This window comes from Muntiacus reevesi, chromosome 3 (genome assembly GCF_963930625.1).
Source record: "Muntiacus reevesi chromosome 3, mMunRee1.1, whole genome shotgun sequence".
NCBI classification, from domain to species: Eukaryota; Metazoa; Chordata; class Mammalia; order Artiodactyla; family Cervidae; genus Muntiacus; species Muntiacus reevesi.
In genome coordinates this window covers 117,683,005-117,702,736 of record NC_089251.1, presented here as the reverse complement: position 1 = coordinate 117,702,736, position 19,732 = coordinate 117,683,005, and the positions used below count along the sequence as shown (strand labels likewise).

At 42.1% G+C, this 19,732-nt stretch overlaps 1 protein-coding gene and 1 non-coding gene across 3 annotated transcripts in view; one reads left to right on the top strand and one right to left on the bottom strand.

The window, feature by feature from the left end:
- Positions 1–375: 375 nt before the first annotated feature.
- Positions 376–19,732, top strand: part of DIS3L2 (DIS3 like 3'-5' exoribonuclease 2) — a 364,225-nt gene continuing 344,868 nt past the window's right edge. For both annotated transcript variants that reach the window (XM_065930351.1, XM_065930349.1), the window contains exon 1: positions 376–417. The gene's annotated coding sequence lies outside the window, so the exon portion shown is untranslated. The remainder of the gene's footprint in view (positions 418–19,732) is intronic.
- LOC136165649 (U6 spliceosomal RNA) lies at positions 17,291–17,397 on the bottom strand. The gene has a single exon (XR_010662653.1). It is a non-coding gene; the product is annotated as a U6 spliceosomal RNA (small nuclear RNA).

Genomic DNA, 19,732 nt, shown 5'->3' with positions numbered 1-19,732 from the left:
AGCTAGAAGCTGCGGTGGCGGCGTCGGGGGCGAGGATAGCGGCGGGTGGGGAGATACGCGAGTGGGTGGTGTGAGAGGCAGTCCGGCGGGGCACCGTACCGAGGACTGGGGCTGGGCGCGATCAGCACCAGGGGCGGGAGGTCGCCCGCCAGCCGCTGGCCCGGGAGCAGGGGGCGGCATCTAGAGCCACTGGCTTCAGCCGGCCGCCGGGAGAGCCCTCCGCTCGGGCCCTGCTGCCACCGCAGCAGCAGAAGTACCGTGGGGACCACCGCCGCGGCCGCGCGCGCTCAACCCCGCGCTTCGCTTTTGGCCCCTCCCGGCCACCGTTGCTCTCTACAACTCGGCGCCCGCGACCCGGAAGAGCATTCTCCTTAGCAACTGCGGGACGGCGGCGGCCCTGGCCTCCCGGGAGCCACGGTGAGGCCTCCCCGCCCCCCGCCCCCCGCGCCCGCGCGCCCACCTCGACCCCTCCCCAGAACTGACCCCGGGGCTGGCCTTCAAGGCCACCACGACCCTTCCGGGGAAGTGGGGGCACCTGCGCCGGCGGCCAGGCGCAAGTGCTCTCTGTTCTGTCTCTGGCATCAATCCCCCGGCCCTGGCGTCGCCTCTGCCCACCTCACGACCCGTGCTCAGGGCCCACTTGGTCTCCCAGGCCCGGCTCCTCGCGCCTGAGCCCCGCCGGCCCTCCCTTGTACCCAGTATGATGCCCTGGGAGGAAAAGCAGAGTTAAACAGCCTGTTGCTGTCAAGGGGACGCTTCCCGAGGTTTGGGTCACCTGTGGACGCATTCTGTTGGGTCCCGATACAGATGTTTGGGATTGACAGGGGAGGGGCGCCTTAGGATTCTTGAGCAGCAGCCACTTTGATGTAATACTTGATGTTTGCCTGTTGCTTTGCGCCTTTCAGCGTGGTATACTTTTATCTCTTTCGTTGATCGTGGAGTCTCATTTAGTTCAACATTTCGAACTGATCCATTAGCTGGGATTAGCTTTCCGGTTTTTAGTTTATTTGTGCTGTACTGAGTCGCGTCGGAGTCTTTGCGACCCTATGGACTTGTAACCCGCTAGGCTCCCCTATCCATGGGGATTCTCCAGGTGAGAGTACTGGAGTGGGTTGCCATGCCCTCCAAGGGATCTTCCCAACCCAGGGATGGAACCCAGGCCTCCCGCATTGCAGGTGGATTCTTTTACTGTCTGAGCTATCCCAAGAATACTGGAGTGGGTAGCCTATTCCTTCTGCAGGGGAACTTTCCAACCCAGAAATTGAACGGGGGTCTCCTGCATTGCCGGCAGATTGTTTACCAGCTGAGCTACTCGGGAATTTTAGTTTATTTAGTATTCTTTGAGTTAGATTTTGTGTCTTAACATTTTTCTACAGAAGGAACTCTCCTTGGGACTGAGTAGATTTGGGGGAAAAAGGCTCAAGTGACATTTACCACGTTGAAAAAGTAGGGACAGGTGTTAATATCTCTGACTTAAATTTGAAAACAGTTTCAACACAATAGTAAAATCCCAGCTAGCCTGTTTCCGACCATCCCCCCCCTCCCCCGCCCAGAAATTGACAAAGTAAAATTTATATTAAAATGCAAAAGTCCGAAAACCTCCCTTAATTGAGTTTGAAGCAGTGGGACTAAGGATGCTCTAAGCCAGCGGTCCTAATCTTTTTGGCACCAGGGACTGTTTTCCTGAAGGTATTTTCTTTGGGTTGTGTGGATGGCTTGGGGTTGATTCAAGTACATTACATTTATTGCGCATTTTATTTCTAGTATTACATTATGATGTATAATGAAATGGGGCTTCCCAGGTGGCACTAGTGGTAAAGAACCCGCCTGCCAAGGTAGGAGCTGTAAGCTAAGACATGCGGGATCAATCCCTGGATGGGAAAGAACCCTTGGAAGAGTGCATGGCAACCCACTCCAGTGCTCATGTCTGGAGAATCCCATGGACAGAGAAGCCTGGAGGGCTACAGTCCACAGGGTCGCAAAGAGTCGGAAGTGACTTAGCATGAACGCATACGTAATGGAATAGTTGCACATATAATGGAATAGTTGTACAACTCAGCATAATGCAGAATCAGTGGGAGCTCTGAGCTTGTTTTCCTGCTCCTGGATGGTCCCATCTAAGGGACCTGAAGTGTGTTGCTATGTCAGTCTACTCCATAGTCTTGTTTTGGTTCCAACTCCTGTGAGAATCTAATGTGGCTGCTGATCTGACAGGAGGTGGAGCTCAGGCTGTAATGGGAGCCATGGGAAGCGGTTGTAAATACACAGGAAGCTTCGTTTGCTTACTGGCTGTTCACTTCCTGCTCTGCTGCCCAATTCCTAACAGGCCACAGACCCGTACCATGAGGTTTGGGGACCCCTGCGCTAAGCCTCATTCAAACATTATTGGGTAACGACATTATAATTAATCCAATGGTATTTATACTGAGGCATATGAACAATTTTTGGAAATATTATTTGGGACTAAAATGCAGGAGTTTAGATGTCAAAATCCATTATTCGAAAGAGTATAGTTTCATTTCAGTTCAGTAAGTATTTATTAAGCGCTTAGAGTGCTGCTCAGTATTTGCTTAGAGACAGAAGGGCCAGGGAAATTTATACAGGCATCTGAGTTGACTTTTTTGTTTTTTTTGAGTTGAATAGGGACTTTAGGCTCAGTTGCTTTGGGTGTTCTCCAAGATTCATTTGTGAAGATGCACAAACTCCTAAGGAGACATTCTGTGATATATTATTATTTTCTTATAGATTTGGTGCCCATTCACTTATTCAACAGGTATTTGAGTGCTTAGTTGGTACTAGGTGCTGAGTTTAGCATTGGAAATGCGGGAGAGTGAGTGCATACAAGATCCTTGTGCTCAGCAGATGCCATCAGATTAACCACACAAATGTAAAACTGCAACAGTGACAAGTATTTGAGTTAGGGAAATCCCAGAAGTTAACATTTGAACTGAGATCTGGAGGATGCACAGGAAAGGAACAATGTTCCAGTTAGAACAAAGGCAAGGGTAAAAAGACCCTGTGATGGCAGGGTTCATGGAGATGACTGGGGGCTTCAGGTACAGGGCTGTGTATGGATCAGGAAGCGTATAGAACAACCTGGGGGGAGAGGGGGCTAGAGAAGTGGGCCAGAAGGTGCTGGGCCTGGCAAGCAGGTAGAAGAGTTTTTTTTTATTCTTGGTGTAAAGAGAAACTTCCATACAGTTTTTTAAAAATTTAATTTAATTTTAATTTATTTGGTCGCGCCAGGTCTTAGTTGTGGCACATAGGATCTTTGATCTTTATTGTGGCATGTGGGATCTAGTTCCCTGACCAGGGATTGAACCTGGGCTCCCTGCATTGGGATCACAAGAGTTTTAGCCATGGACTACCAGGGAAGTCTGTGTACAGTTTTCCTTAGTGACTTAGACTACATTGTGGGTGGGGAAGGCACAATTAGATTGTGTTTGACTAGCCTGCTTTGTATATTCTACCATCACTTAGGGTTTGTATTGTCTTTTAGTTTTCTCGCTCCTTCAGTTTTATTGTAGTTAAGGAAATCTGCATGTACCATTAGCAAGGCATGTCTACTTTTTTTTTCAATTAGGGAAAAAAGCAATTTTAGAGATTAGGACTGCACACTGAAGTTAGTCAATTTGAAATATTTTTGCATTAGTATGACTGCCAGGGCAGTCATAATTTCTAATGTCTAATAACTTCTAATTTCTGTGACTCTCTTTTTTTCTAACTGTAGCTTAAAAAAATGCATAGTCTAAAATTTACCCTCTTGACCATTTTTGAGTGTACAGTTAACTATATTTACACTTGTGTAACATCGCTCACCCTTTTTCATCTTAAAAAAACTAAACTCTGTACCCATTGAGCAATTCCCTGTTTCTCCTTCCCACCACCTCCTGGCAACCACCATTCTACTTTCTGTCATCATGATTTTGACTACTCTAGATACTTCAGAGAAGTGAAATTATACAAGGTGTGTCCCCTTGTACCTTCATAGTCCTCCTCTGCACTATGTCCTTCCTTCTCCCATCAGTCAGTTCAAATCCTGCCTATCCTTATCCCTCTTGTTATGGCATGTATTTGCCCATGGCATGTATACTTGGGTTCCTCTGCACAGTATGATGAAAAAGCTGTCAGAAAAGAAAAAGAACACATTAAACTTTTTAGCTTGACTGATTTGAGACAAAGATTTGTGCTTATTTGTGAGTTTTATTACTGCTCGGTGGTTTTGAAAGAATCACATTTGTACCACATTTTATAGTGTTCACCTCGCAACACTTACAGACAAGTTGATTTTAGGTATTGGAATGGAAATGATTTTGAGGTGGCTCAGTATTTTAAGTACAAAAAAGGTATAGCAAAGGATTTCCTTGTGTGGGGGAAGATTTGTAAACTTTTGTTTTCAGTTTTCCCATTTATCCCAAACTTTGGTTTTCTATAATGTTGACCAGCCTTAGAGGATCAGCCTCATAGGATCCAAGTTGTAGAGTGTCCTTTTATTTTAATCTTCAGAAGTATTTTGTTTTCTCTGGAGAGTTTCTGTAGGAAATGAAGCTAGTTTTCATTCAAATACTAAAGAGCATGTGTGCAAATCCCGCTATGGGCCTGGACTGGTTCTGTGAATCCCTCTGCGGTCCGGCCATCTGTGCCATTATTGGTAATGTAAAGGAAGCGCCAAATTTGCCTGTTACTCCAGGTTTTTCTTGACTTCCTACTTTTGCATTCCAGTCCCCTAGAATGAAAAGGACATCTTTTGGGGGTGTTAGTTCTAGAAGGTCTTGTAGGTCTTCATAGAACTGTTCAGCTTCTTCAGTGTTACTGGTTGGGGCATAGACTTGGATTACCGTGATATTGAATGGTTTGCCTTGGAAATAAACCGATATCATTCTGTCGTTTTTGAGATTGCATCCAAGTACTGCATTTCGGACTCTTTTGTTGACTATGATGGCTACTCCATTTCTTGTAAGGGATTCCTGCCCACAGTAGTAGATATAATGGTCATCTGAGTTAAATCCACCTATTCCAGTCCATTTTAGTTCATTGATTCCTAGAATGTCGATGTTCGCTCTTGTCATTTCCTGTTTGACCACTTCCAATTTGCGTTGATTCATGGACCTAACATTCCAGGTTCCTATGCAGTATTGCTCTTTACCGCATCGAACCCTGCTTCCATCACCAATCCCATTCACAACTGGGTGTTGTTTTTGCTTTGGCTCTATCCCTTTATTTTTTCTGAAGTTATTTCTCCACTGCCTCCAGTAACCACATTGGGCACCCACTGACCTGGGGAGTTGATCCCTCAGTGTCCTATCTTTTTGCCTTTTCATACTGTTCATGGGGTTCTCAAGGCAAGAATACTGAAGTGGTTTGCCATTCCCTTCTCCAGTGGACCACATTCTGTCAGACCTCTCCACCATGACCCATCCATCTTGGGTGGCCCCACACGGCATGACTTAGTTTCACTGAATTAGACAAGGCTGTGGTCCATGTGATCAGATTGGCTAGTTGTCTGTGATTGTAGTTTCAGTCTGTCTTCCCTCTGATCCCCTCTCTCAGTGCTTACTGTCTTACTTGGGTTTCTCTTACCTTGGACGTGAAGTCGCTCTTCATGGCTGTTCCAGCAAAGTGCAGATGCTGCTCCTTGCTTTGGATGTGGGTTAGCTCCTCTTCCAACAATGCAAGAGAAGACTCTACACATGGACATCACCAGATGGTAGACTACCGAAATCAGATTGATTATATTCTTGCAGCCAAAGATGGAGAAGCTCTATACAGTCAGCAAAAACAAGACTGGGAGCTGACTGCGGCTCAGATCATGAACTCCTTATTGCAAAATTCAGACTGAAATTGAAGAAAGTGGAGAAACCACTAGTATGACATAAATCAAATCCCTTATGACTATACAGTGGAAGTGAGAAATAGATTTAAGGGACTAGATCTGATAGACAGAGTGCTTGATGAACTATGGATAGAGGTTCGTGACATTGTATAGGAGACAGGAATCAAGACCATCCCCGAGAAAAAGAAATGCAAAAAAGCAAAATGGCTGTCTGAGGAGGCCTTACAAATAGCTGTGAAATGAAGGGAAGCGAAAAGCAAAGGAGAAAAGAAAAGATATACGCATTTGAATGCAGAGTTCCAAAGAATAGCAAGGAGAGATAAGAAAGCCTTCCTCAGCGATCAATGCAAAGAAATAGAGGAAAACAATGGAATGGGAAAGACTAGAGATCTCTTCAAGAAAATTAGAAATACCAAGGGAACATTTCATGCAAAGATGGGCTCCATAAAGGACAGAAATGGTAGGGACCTAACAGAAGCAGAAGATATTAAGAAGAGGTGGCAAGAATATATAGAAGAACTGTACAAAAAAGATCATGACCCAGATAATCATGATAGTGTGATCACTCACCTAGAGCCAGACATCCTGGAACGTGAAGTTAAGTGGGCCTTAGGAAGCATCACTGCAAACAAAGCTAGTGGAGGTGATGGATCCCAGTTGAGCTATTTCAAATCCTGAAAGATGAAACTGTGAAAGTGCTGCACTCAATATGCCAGCAAATTTGGAAAACTCAGCAGTGGTCATAGGACTGGAAAAGGTCAGTTTTCATTCCAATCCCAAAGAAAGGCAATCCCAAAGAATGCTCAAACTACCGCATGATTGCACTCATCTCCCATGCTAGTGAAGTAATGCTTAAAATTCTCCAAGCCAGGCTTCAGCAATACGTGAACCGTGAACTTCCAGATGTTCAAGCTGGATTTAGAAAAAGCAGAGGAACCAGAGATCAAATTGTCAACATCCATTGGATCAGTGAAAAAGCAAGAGAGTTCCAGAGAAAAATTGACTTCTGCTTTATTGACTATGTCAAAGCCTTTGACTGTGTGGATCACAATAAACTGTGGAAAATTCTGAAAGAGATGGGAATACCAGACCACCTGACCTGCCTCTTGACACACCTGTATGCAGGTCAGGGAGAAACAGTTAGAATTGGACATGGAACAACAGACTGGTTCCAAATAGGAAAAGGAGCATGTCAAGGTTGTATATTGTCACCCTGCTTATTTGACTAATATGCAGAGTACATCATGAGAAACACTGGGCTGGATGAAGCACAAGCTGGAATCAAGATTGCTAGGAGAAATATCAGTAACCTCAGATATGGAGATGACACCACCCTAATGGCACGAAGTGAAGAAGAACTAAAGAGCCTCATGATGAAAGTGAAAGAGGAGAGTGAAATAGTTGGCTTAAAGCTCAATATTCAGAAAACTAAAATCTGGTCCCATCACTTCATGGCAAATAGATGGGGAAACAGTGGAAACAGTGTCAGACTTTATTTTTCTGGGCTCCAAAATCACTGCAGATGGTGATTGCAGTCATGAAATTAAAAGACACATACTCCTAGGAGGGAAAGGTGTGACCAACCTAGACAGCATATTAAAAAGCAGAGACATTAGTTTGCCAACAAAGTTCCGTCTAGTCAAGTCTGTGGTTTTTCCAGTGGTCATGTATGGATGTGAGAGTTGACCTATAAAGAAAGCTGAGTGCCGAAGAATTGATGCTTTTGAAGTGTGGTGTTGGAGAAGACTCTTGAGAGTCCCTTGGGACTGCAAGGAGATCCAACCAGTCCATCCTAAAGGAGATCAGTCCTGGGTGTTCATTGGAAGGACTGATGCTGAAGCTGAAACTCCCATACTTTGGCCACCTCATGTGAAGAGCTGACTCATTTGAAAAGACCCTGATGCTGGGAAAGATTGAGGGCAGGAGGCGAAGGGGACAACAGAGGATGAGATGGTTGGATGGAATCACTGACTCAATGGACATGGGTTTGGGTGGGCTCCTGGAGTTGGTGATGGACAAGGAGGCCTGGTGTGCTGTGGTTCATGGGGTCGCAAAGAGTCAGACACGACTGAGTGACTGCACTGAACTGAACTGAAAGGAAGCGCAGGCAGGATTCTTGTTGCCTCTGTGAGACTGAGGGTGGTGGGAGCTACACAGCATGCTCTTCTGTGTTGTGTCACAGGAGGTGGAGGATTTGACAACAAGAACTTTTCAGAGAGCATTTAATTGGAACCGTAGCAAGAACTGGATGCCCCAGAGCTGCAATTAGGTGATTAACCCATAGATTTAGTCAAGTGCAGCCAGCCACTAGTCTAAAAACACTTTTCCCCCCATTTTAAAAAATTGTGATAAAATACAGAAAATCCAAAATTTGCCATCTTGTCCGTTTTCCGTGTGCTGTTCAGTGGTATTAAATATATTCATAATGTCTTGCAGTAATCATCATTCACCTCCAAAACTATTCATCCTGTAAAACTGAAACTCTTTGCCCATTAAACCATGACTTCCTATTCTTCCCAGCCTCTGGCAACTATTCATCTACTTTCTGTCTCTGATCTTGAGTGCTAGAAGTACCTCATAACAGTGGAATCACACACTGGTGCCTTTTTGTACACCAGTTCTCAGGGTTCGGGCTTCCCTGGTGCCTGCATTGCGGGAGACCCAGATTTGATCCCTGAGTCGGGAAGATCCCCTGGAGAAGGGCACGGCACTCCACTTTAGTACTCTTGCCTGGAGCATCCCATGGATAGAGGAGCCTGGCAGGCTATGGTCCATACAGTTGCAAAGAGTCAGACACGACTGACATGACTTGACGTGCACGCACTTAGGAACCCATGTCTGATTTCAAAGTCCATAATCCTTCCACAACTCTGCATTGTGCATGCTAAGTCGCTTCAGACTCTTTGTGACACTATGGACCATAGCTCATCAGTCTCCTCTGTCCATGGAATTTTCCAGGCAAGAATACTGGAGTGGGTTGCCATACTCTCCTCCAGGGGATCTTCCCGACCCAGGGATTGAACCCGCATCTCTTAAGTCTCCTGCGTTGGCAAGTGTTCTTTACCACTTGGAGAAGGAAATGGCAACCCACTCCAATATTCTTGCCTGGAGAATTCCATGGGCAGAGGAGCCTGGTGGGCTGTAGTCCGTGGGGTGGCAAAGAGCTGGACATGACTGAGCAACTAATACTTTCTTTACCACTACCACCCCGTGGGAATCCCACACTGAATCATCCTACTTCTCTAAATCAGGTTCTGATTTCAGCATGAATGCTAGATACGTCAACATCAACCTAAGATCTAAAGGAACCGTAAGGAAAAGGGCAAGTAGTGAAGCAGGTGGATACAGTAGGACGTCACCTGTTCCCTGTGGTTTGAAGAATCCTTCAAATGAAGGACAGTAACTGTTGGCGTATTTGTTAGACTTGAGAGCTTGGGTGCCCAAACCAGGAGGAGACAGGAAGTTATATAATGCTAACTGAGGAACTTTGCTCCTTAGGTTCCTCTGCAGGCTTCCTTTCGGAGAAGGCAATGGCAACCCACTCCAGGACTCTTGCCTGGAAACTCCCATGGACGGAGGAGCCTGGTAGACTGCAGTCCGTGGGGTCGCTGGGAGTCGGACACCTGAGTGACTTCACTTTCACTTTTCCCTTTCATGCATTGGAGAAGGAAATGGCAACCCACTCCAGTGTTCTTGCCTGGAGAATCCCAGGGACTGGGGAGCCTGGTAGCCTGCCGTCTATGGATTTGCACAGAGTCGAACACAACTGAAGTGACTTAGCAGCAGCAGCAGCAGCCGGCTTCCGTTAATGAAACTGAATTAATTGTTTCTGTCTCCCATTAGGCTTTGATGAGGAAGAGGTCTCTAGTGATTGTCTAGGTGCTGAGGGATTTGCAGAGAAGCTCCAAATATTTCTGTTTAACTTCATGTCTTTTAGAGAGCATTTCTCTGCGTGGGAAATAGTTGCTTCTTTCTCTCTTTGCCATGGTCCACTTTAGTTAGTTTTAGAGTGTTGAATATGAAACTGTAGTAACGGTTGTACCAGGAAGGCGATAACAACACATGGTTATTTTTGTTTAATCCGATTTAAGATCCACAATTTACAAGGTTGTTATTCTTTTTAGTTATCTTACACTTAAAAAATGAAAATATATTTGCATTGTTCATGTATCTTTTGCCACATTAAGACATTTGTTTCCATGATTTACTGAATTTTGTCAGTTCAAATCAGTCTTCCTTAAGATTTTGGAAGTAAAGATGCTCTATGAATTTTATAACTATACATTATTCGGGCTTTCCAGGTACTCATATGGTAAAGAATCTGCCTGCAATGCAGGAGACCTGGGTTTGATGCCTGGATTGGGAAGATCCCCCGGAGAAGGGCATGGCAACCCACTCCAGTATTCTTGCCTGGAGAATTCCATGGACAGAGGAACTTGGTGGGCTACAGTCCATGGGATCTCAAAGAGTTGGACATGACTGAGTGACTAGCACATACATTATTAGCAGGAAATACTTTTAATGATTGAATACAAACCAGTTTGGATCATGAAGCATTATTAATTATTGGTTAAGACCATGTCTTTACAAAGCTGATTTACTGAGATATAGTCAACATATATAAACAGTACTTATTAAAAATTTGCAATTTGTAAAATTTTGATAGATATATGTACTGTCATCACAGACAGGATAGTGAACATATCCATCACCCCCAAAACTTTCATTACGTCCTTGGCTCCTTGACCCCCATCCAAGACAACCACTGATCATTCTGTAATTATCTATTAATTTTGTTTCCTAGAATTTCTTAGAATGTTATATAAATGGAATCATATAGTTTATGGTTATACTTCTTTCACTTAGCATAATTATTTTGATATTCATTCTTTAGTATGTCAGTAGTTGATTCCTCTTTAATGCTGAATACTGTTCCTTTGAAGGGATATACTGCAATATTGATACATTCACCTATTGTTGGACATATTGGTCATTTCCAATTTTTAGCTGGTAACAAATGATGTTGTTATGAAAATTTGTGTACCAGTCTTTCTGTATAGATATTTACTTTTATTTCTCTTGGTTAAGCACATAGAAGTAAAGTGGCTAGATCATGTGGTAGGAACAGACTTAACTTTTAAACAAACTGTCAGCATTTTTCAAAGTGGCTGTACTCTTTTGCTTTAACACCAGCAATGTATAAGAGGTTCAGTTCCCCCACATCCTCGCCAACACTTGGCATGGTCGGTCTTTTCAATTTTAGCCTCTCTTATAGATGTGGAATGGTATCTCATGGTGATTTTAAATTGTATTTCTCTAGGGACTAAGATGTTGTGTGTCTTTTCATGAGCTTATTTGCTATCCATATAACTTCTTTGGTGAAATGGACAAAAAATAGTTTGTCCATTTTTAATTGGGTGTGTTTTCTTATCTCTGATTTTTAGAAGTTCTTTATATATTCTGGATGTATATCCTTTTTCAGACACAGGATTTGCAAATGTTTTCTCCTTAGTTCAATCCAGTCGCTCAGCTGTGTCTGACTCTGTGAACCCATGGACTGCAGCATGCCAGGTTTCCCTGTCTATCACCAACTCCCAGAGCTTACTCGAACTCATGTCCATCAAGTCACCATCCAACCATCTCATCCTCTGTTGTCTCCTTCTCCTCCTGTCTTTAATCCTTCCCAGCATCAGGGTTTTTTCCAATGAGTCAGCTCTTCACATCAGGTGGCCAAAGTATTGGAACTTCAGCTTCAACATCAGTCCTTCCAATGAATATTCAGACCTGATTTCCTTTAGGATTGACTGGTTTGATCTCCTTGCAGTCCAAGAGACTCTCAAGAGCCTTCTCCAACACCACAGTTCAAAAGCATCAATTCTGTGGCACTCAGCTTTCTTTATGGTCCAACTCTCACATCCATACATGATTACTGAAAAAACCAAAGCTTTGACTAGATAGACCTTTGTTGGCAAATTAAAGTCTCTGCTTTTTAATATGCTGTCTAGGTTGGTCATAGCTTTTCTTCCAAGGAGCAAGCATGCTTTAATATCATGGCTGCAGTCACCATCTGCAGTGATTTTGGATCCCAAGAAGGTAAGTCCATCACTGTTTCCATTGTTTCCCCATCTATTGGCCATGAAGTGATGGCGCCAGATGCCTTGATCTTAGTTTTTAATGTTGAGTTTTAAGCCAGCTTTTTCACGCTTCTGTTTTGCTTTCATTAAGAGACTCTTTAATTTCTCTTCACTTTCTGCCATAAGGGTGGTATCATCTGCATATCTAAGGTTATTGATGTTTCTTCCGGCAATCTTGATTCCAGCTTGTGCTTCATCCAGTTCGGCGTTTCGTATGATGTACTCTGCATAAGTTAAATAAGCAGGGTGACAATATACAGCCTTGACGTACTCATTTCCCAATTGGAATCTGCTTCTAAATGTTGCTTCTTGACCTGCATACAGATTTCTCAGGAGGCAGGTAAGGAGGTCTAGTATTCCCATCTCTTGAAGAATTTTCCACAGTTTGTTGTAATCCACAGTCAAAGGCTTTGGCGCAGTCAATAAAGCAGAAGTAGATATTTTTCTGGAACTCTCTTGCTTTTTCGCTGATCCAGTGGGTGTTGGCAATATGATCTCTGGTTCCTCTGCCTTTTCTAAATCCAGCTTAAACATCTGGAAGTTCAGTGTTCACGTACTATTGAAGCCTGGCTTTGGGGAATTTTAAGCATTACTTCACTAGCGTGTGAGATGAGTGCAATAGTGCGGTAGTTTGAGCATTCTTTGGGATTGCCTTTCTTTGGGATTGGAATGAAAACTGACCTTTTCCAGTCCTGTGGCCACTGCTGAGTTTTCAAATTTGCTGGCATATTGAGTGCACTTTCACAGCTTCATCTTTCAGGATTTGAAATAGCTCAACTGGAATTCCATCACCTCCACTAGCTTTGTTTGCAATGATGCTTCCTAAGGCCCCTTTGACTTCACATTCCAGGATGTATGGCTCTAGGTGAGTGATCACACTATCGTGAATATCTGGGTCATGAAGATCTTTTTTGTACAGTTCTTTTGTGTATTCTTGCCAACTCTTCTTAACATCTTCTGCTTCTGTTAGGTCTATACTGTTTCTGTCCTTTATTGTGCGTATGTTTGCTTGAAATTTTCTTGACGAGATCTCTAGTCTTTTCATTCTGTTGTCTTCCTCTATTTCTTTGCATTGATCACTGAGGAAGGCTTTCTTAACTCTCCTTGCTATTCTTTGGAACTCTGCATTCAAATGGGTATATCTTTCCTTTTCTCCTTTGCCTTTCACGTCTCTTCTTTTCTCAGCTATTTTTAAGACCTCCTCAGACAGCCATTTTGCCTTTTTGCATTTCTTTTTCTTGGGGATGGTCTTGATCACTGCCCTCTGTACAGTGTCTTAAACCTGTAGTTCTTCAGGCACTCTATCAGATCTAATCCCTTGAATCTATTTGTCACTTCCGAATAGAGTTCATGATCTGAGCCACAATTAGTTCCTGGTCTTGTTTTTGATGACTGTATAGAGCTTCTCTATCTTCAGCTGCAAAGAATGTAATCAGTAGGATTTTGGTATTGACCATCTGGTGATGTCCATGTGTAGAGTCCTCTCTTGTGTCATTGGAAGCGGGTATTTCCTATGACCAGTGTGTTCTCTTGGCAAAACTGTTAGCTTTTGCCCTGCTTCATTTTGTATTCCAAGGCCAAACTTGTTTGTTAGTCCAGGTATCTCTTGACTTCCTACTTTTGTATTCCAGTCCCCTGTGATGAAAAGGACATCTTTTTTTGGTGTTAGTTCTAGAATGTCTGATAGGTCTTCATAAAACCTATCAGCTTCTTCAGCATCAGTGGTTTGGGCACAGCCTTGGGTTACTGTAATATTGAATGGTTTGCCTTGAAAATGAACAAAGATCATTCTTGCACCCAAGTACTGCATTTTGGACTCTTTGCTTGACTATGAGGGCTACTCCATTTCTTCTAAGGGATTCTTGCCCACAAGAATTTAGTTGAATTTAATTCATCTGAGTTAATTAATTTCTCTTCACTTTCTGCCATAAGGGTGGTATCATCTGCATATCTAAGGTTATTGATGTTTCTCCCGGCAATCTTGATTCCAGCTTGTGCTTCATCCAGTCCGGCGTTTCGTATGAAACGCGTTTCAGTCCGGCGTTTCACCTATTCTGGTCCATTTTAGTTCACTGGTTCCTAAAATGTTGATGTTTACTCTTGCCATCTCCTGTTTGACCACTTCCAATTTGCCTTGATTCATGGACCTAAGATTCCAGGTTCCTATGCAATGTTGTACTTTACAGCATCGGACTTGACTTTTATCACCAGTCACATCCATAACTGGGTGGTGTTTCACTTTGGCTCTGTCTCTTCATTCTTTCTGGAGTTATTTCTCCAGTTTTCTCCAGTAGCATATTGGGCACCTACTGACCTGGGGAGTTCATCTTTCAGTGTCTTATCTCTTTGCCTTTTCACACTGTTCATGGGGTTTTCAAGGCAAGAATACTGAAGTGGTTTGACATTCCTTTCTCCAGTGGAATTCCTTTCTCCAGTTTTGTCAGAACTTTCCACCATGTTTTCTCCTAATTTCTTTTTGTTCTCTTAAATGATGACTTTTAAAGAGCAGTTCTTAATTTTGATGAAGTACAACTTAACAATTTTTTCTTTCATGGATTCTTCTTTTCTTGCTTAAAAACTTTCTTTGCCTATTTTCACAATAATATGTTTGTGATGTTCTAGAAGCTTTAGTTTTAGATTTTACTTTTAGACGTATATCTCTGGTGGCTCAGATGGTAAAGAATCCGCCTGCAATGCAGGAGATCTGGGTTCGATCCCTGTGTCAGGAATATCCCCTGGAGAAGGGAATGGCAACCCACTCCAGTATTTTTGCCTGAAGAATTCCGTGGACAAAGAAGCCTGGTGGGCTACAGTCCATGGGGTTGTAAAGAGTCTGACAGGACTAAGCGACTAATACTTTCACTTTACTGTAGACTTGTGATCTACTTTGAGTTAATTTTTATACATAGTGCAAAGTATGGATCAGAGTTCATTTTTTAAGTATATGGAATCTGGTTGTTCTAGAACTATTTATTGAAAAGACTTTATTTTCACTGAATTCCCTTGTACCTAGGTTATACCTCAGTTGAAAATTTATGTACATATTTGTTTTCATTCATCTGTTGGTCTGTATTGATGCCAGTACTACAATGATTTGATTACTATAGCTTTATAAAAAAGACTTGAAGTCAGACAGTGTAAGTCCTTCAGCTTTGCTGTTGTTTCCCCAGACTTTGGCTTTTTGAGATCCTTTTCATTTCACGTTAATTTTACAATCAACTTGTCAACTTTTCAAAAAAATCTGCTTGAGAATTTGATTCAGGTTGTATTGGATCTATAAATAATTTGGGGAGAATTGCCATCTTAACATCTTCCAACACATGAACATTTATTTAGGTTTTCTATACTTGCTGTTACCAATATTTTGTAGTTTTCACTGTGCATATCTTGTACGTCTTTTGTCACAATTAGCTCTATGTATTTTGTATTTTTGATTTTATTAAAGTGATGATATTTAAAAATTTATATTTTTGACTGTACAGAAATATGATTGATTTTTGTGCATTGATTTTTCTGTCAGCTTGTCTATGCTTACTCATTCCAGTAGATTTTAATATAGATTTCATTGGATTTGCTACATAAAGATTATGTCATCTGGGAATACAGTTTTACTTCTTCCTTTTTAATCTTTAATTTTTTCTCTCTGTGCTGGCTTTAATTTCCAGTACAATGTTAAATAGAAGTGATGGAAGTAGATATATTTGTTTTATTCTTGATCTTAAGAAGAAAGCATTCAGTCTTCAACTGCTAGTGTGATGATAGTTATAGGCTTTTGGTATATGTTCTTTGTCAGTAAAGAAGTTTCCTTCTCTTCCTAGTTTGCTAAGTGTTTTTTTTTTTTAAATTTTTTTAATTTTTTATTTTTTTTCAGTGGGTTTTGTCATACATTGATATGAATCAGCCATAGAGTTACACGTATTCCCCATCCTGATACCCCCTCCCACCTCCCTCTCCACCTGATTCCTCTGGGTCTTCCCACTGCACCAGGCCCGAGCACGTGACTCATGCATCCCACCTGGGCTGGTGATCTGATTCACCATAGATAATATACATGCTGTTCTTTCAAAACATCCCACCCTCACCTTCTCCCACAGAGTTCAAAAGTCTGTTCTGTACTTCTGTGTCTCTTTTTCTGTTTTGCATATAGGGTTATCGTTACCGTCTTTCCAAATTCCATATATATGTGTTAGTATACTGTATTGTTCTTTATCTTTCTGGCTTACTTCACTGTATAATGGGCTCCAGTTTCATCCATCTCATTAGAACTGATTCAAATGAATTCTTTTTAACAGCTGAGTAATATTCCATGGTGTATATGTACCACAGCTTCCTTATCCATTCATCTGTTGATGGGCATCTGGGTTGCTTCCATGTCCTGGCTATTATAAACAGTGCTGCGATGAACATTGGGGTGCACGTGTCTCTTTCAGATCTGGATTCCTCAGTGTGTATGCCTAGAAGTGGTATTGCTGGGTCATATGGCAGTTCTATTTCCAGTTTTTTAAGAAATCTCCACACTGTTTTCCATAGTGGCTGTACTAGTTTGCATTCCCACCAACAGTGTAAGAGGGTTCCCTTTTCTCCACACCCTCTCCAGCATTTATTGCTTGTAGACTTTTGGATAGCAGCCATCCTGACTGGCGTGTAATGGTACCTCATTGTGGTTTTGATTTGCATTTCTCTGATGATGAGTGATGTTGAGCATCTTTTCATGTGTTTGTTAGCCATCTGTATGTCTTCTTTGGAGAAATGTCTGTTTAGTTCTTTGGCCCATTTTTTGATTGGGTCGTTTATTTTTCTGGAATTGAGCTTCAGGAGTTGCTTGTATATTTTTGAGATTAATCCTTTGTCTGTTTCCTCATTTGTTATTATTTTCTCCCAATCTGAGGGCTGTCTTTTCACCTTACTTATAGTTTCCTTTGTTGTGCAAAAGCTTTTAAGTTTCGTTAGGTTCCATTTGTTTATTTTTGCTTTTATTTCCAATATTCTGGGAGGTGGGTCACAGAAGATCTTGCTGTGATTTATGTCGGAGAGTGTTTTGCCTATGTTCTCCTCTAGGAGTTTTATAGTTTCTGGTCTTACATTTAGATCTTTAATCCATTTTGAGTTTATTTTTGTGTATGGTGTTAGAAAGTGTTCGAGTTTCATTCTTTTACAAGTGGTTGACCAGTTTTCCCAGCACCACTTGTAAAAGAGGTTGTCTTTTTTCCATTGTATATCCTTGCCTCCTTTGTTGAAGATAAGGTGTCCGTAGGTTCGTGGATTTATCTCTGGGCTTTCTCTTCTGTTCCATTGATCTATATTTCTGTCTTTGTGCCAGTACAAAAATATGGAATGCTTCACGAATTTGCGTGTCATCCTTGCGCAGGGGCCGTGCTAATCTTCTCCTTATCGTTCCAATTTTAGTATATGTGCTGCTGAAGCGAGCACTAAGTGTTTTTTTAAAATCAGAAACCAATGTTGGATTCCATCAGGTGCTTTTTCTGCGTCTACTGAGGTGGTCATATGTTTTTTCATTTTTAAGTTGTTAATATGGTCAATTATTGGGTTGGCCAAAAAGGTTTTACTTCTACATATGTGATCAATTCCAGTATATGTTGTTATTATTATTCATAAATAATCAGTTGTCTTTTAAACAGACTTAAACTTTAAGGATAAAATTTTTATATTTACCAATAAGTTACTTTTACTAGTTCTCTTCCTTTTCTGTAGATCCAGATTTGCATCTAATACCATTTCTTTCTGCTTTAAGGACTTCCTTTAGTTTTTATTTTTTTAATATTCATTTATTTTGTTTATTTATTTGGCTCTGCTGCGTGTTGTTTGCAGCTTGTGGGATCTGTGAGCCCTGACCAGGGACCCTTGCATTGGGAATGTGGAGTCTTAGCCATTGGACCATCGGGGAAGTCCCCCTATTGCTTTTCTTCAAGTTAACTAATTTTTCATCAGCAGCTGTTTAATCTGCTGTTAATCCCATCCAGGGTAGTTTTTTTTTTTTTTTTTTTTTTTTTTACTGTGGGCATCATCATTTTTATTTTTTAAAGTTTGCTTTGGATCCTTTTTTTTGTCTTCAACTGTCTCTTGACAAGTTCAGTTTTTTCTTTAACTTTTTGTTTTTAAAATTAGCTCATTTATTTTGGCGGCACTCAGGTTTTGTTGTTGTGTGTGGGCTCTCTCTAGGTGTGGTGCGTGGGCCCTGCACTGCAGCGGCCTTCCTTGCTGCAGAGCGCGGGCCCCGGGGCCTGCAGGCCTCGGTAGTCATGGCGCGTGGTCTCAGCAGTTGCGGTTCTGGTGCTCGGGAATGCAGGCTCCGTAGTCGTGGTGATGGGGCCTAGTGGTCACCACACACATGGGATCTGCTACGACCAGGGTCAAACCAAACCAGTGAAGTCCCTTTAACTTTTTAAACACACAATTCTCATAACTACTAGTTTCCTTCCTCTTCTATTATTCTTATATATTTCTACATTCTCTTTTTTCCTTTGTCTTTTCTGCTCCTCTTTCTTACATGCACACAGTCCACACATTATACTCTGTTTATTAATGAAGTAATACAAAATACATAATGATTTCCCTGTTTTGTGTATTTGTATATAGGCTTAAGAAAGCTAAGTAGTTTGGTTTGGTCAAGGTTAGGCAATTAATGTTCGGGTTAAAATCCAGATTTTTCTACGAGTTCTGCTCTTCCATTACTCCTGCTTCAGTAGCAGGGATAAGACAAGTGTATGACTAAAACAGAAGTAAGAGAAGGGATGGAACCATAAAGAAGGATTATGAAAGATCATAAGGGAGTATATAGGTCATAAAAGACTTCTAGGAACTCAGAAGGCATTTGGGATGAGCATTCACGGAAAGGTGAGATTTTGCTTGTTGCTCTAAGGAGGGTGAAGCATTTGAGGAGAGAAGAGTGTATTGCAACATGTGGGGTTTGGAAGAGTAAGGCATGTGTTTAGCTGAATTGGGTATGAGTATGGAAAGCAGACAACTAGGGAGGTTAGACTGAATTGTGGAGTATCTTTGATGTCTGGCTTTAACAAAAGTTTTTAAAAATATATTTATTAACTATTTCGGGCCCTGGCTGCAGCGTGTGGACTCTGTAGTGGTGGCGTACTGGCTTAATAGTTGCAGTGCGTGGGTTTTAGTTGCTCTGCAGCATGTGGGATCTTAGTTCTCAGACTGGGGATTGAACCTACGTCCCGTCCCCTGCATTGCAAGGCAGATTCTTAACCCTTGGATCAGCAAGGAAGTCCCTAACACAGCTTTTTTATGTATCTTGTCATTTCTGATTCAGAGATGTAGACTTTAGAATTTCCCTTCATTCCTTAGTACAGTCTTGCACATAATTCATTTCTAGGTTTATTGATTGATTAATAATTTTCTTACATAGCAGTCTTCAGTTCAATTGCTCAGTTGTGTCTGACTCTTTTAAGACCCTATGGACAGAAGCACACCAGGCTTCCCTGTCCATCACCAACTCCCAGAGCTTGCTCAGACTCATGTCCATCGAGTCAGTGATGCCATCCAACCATCTCATCCTCTGTCGTCCCCTTCTCCTCCTGCCTTTAATCCTTCCCAGCATCAGGGTCTTTTCCAGTGAGTCAGTTCTTTGCATCACGTGGCCAAATATTGGAGTTTCAGCTTTAGCATCAGTCCTTCCAGTGAATATTCAGGACTCATTTCCTTTAAGATTGACTGGTTGGATCTCCTTGCAGTCCAGGGGACTCTCAAGAGTCTTCTCCAACACCGCCCTCAGTTCATAGCACCC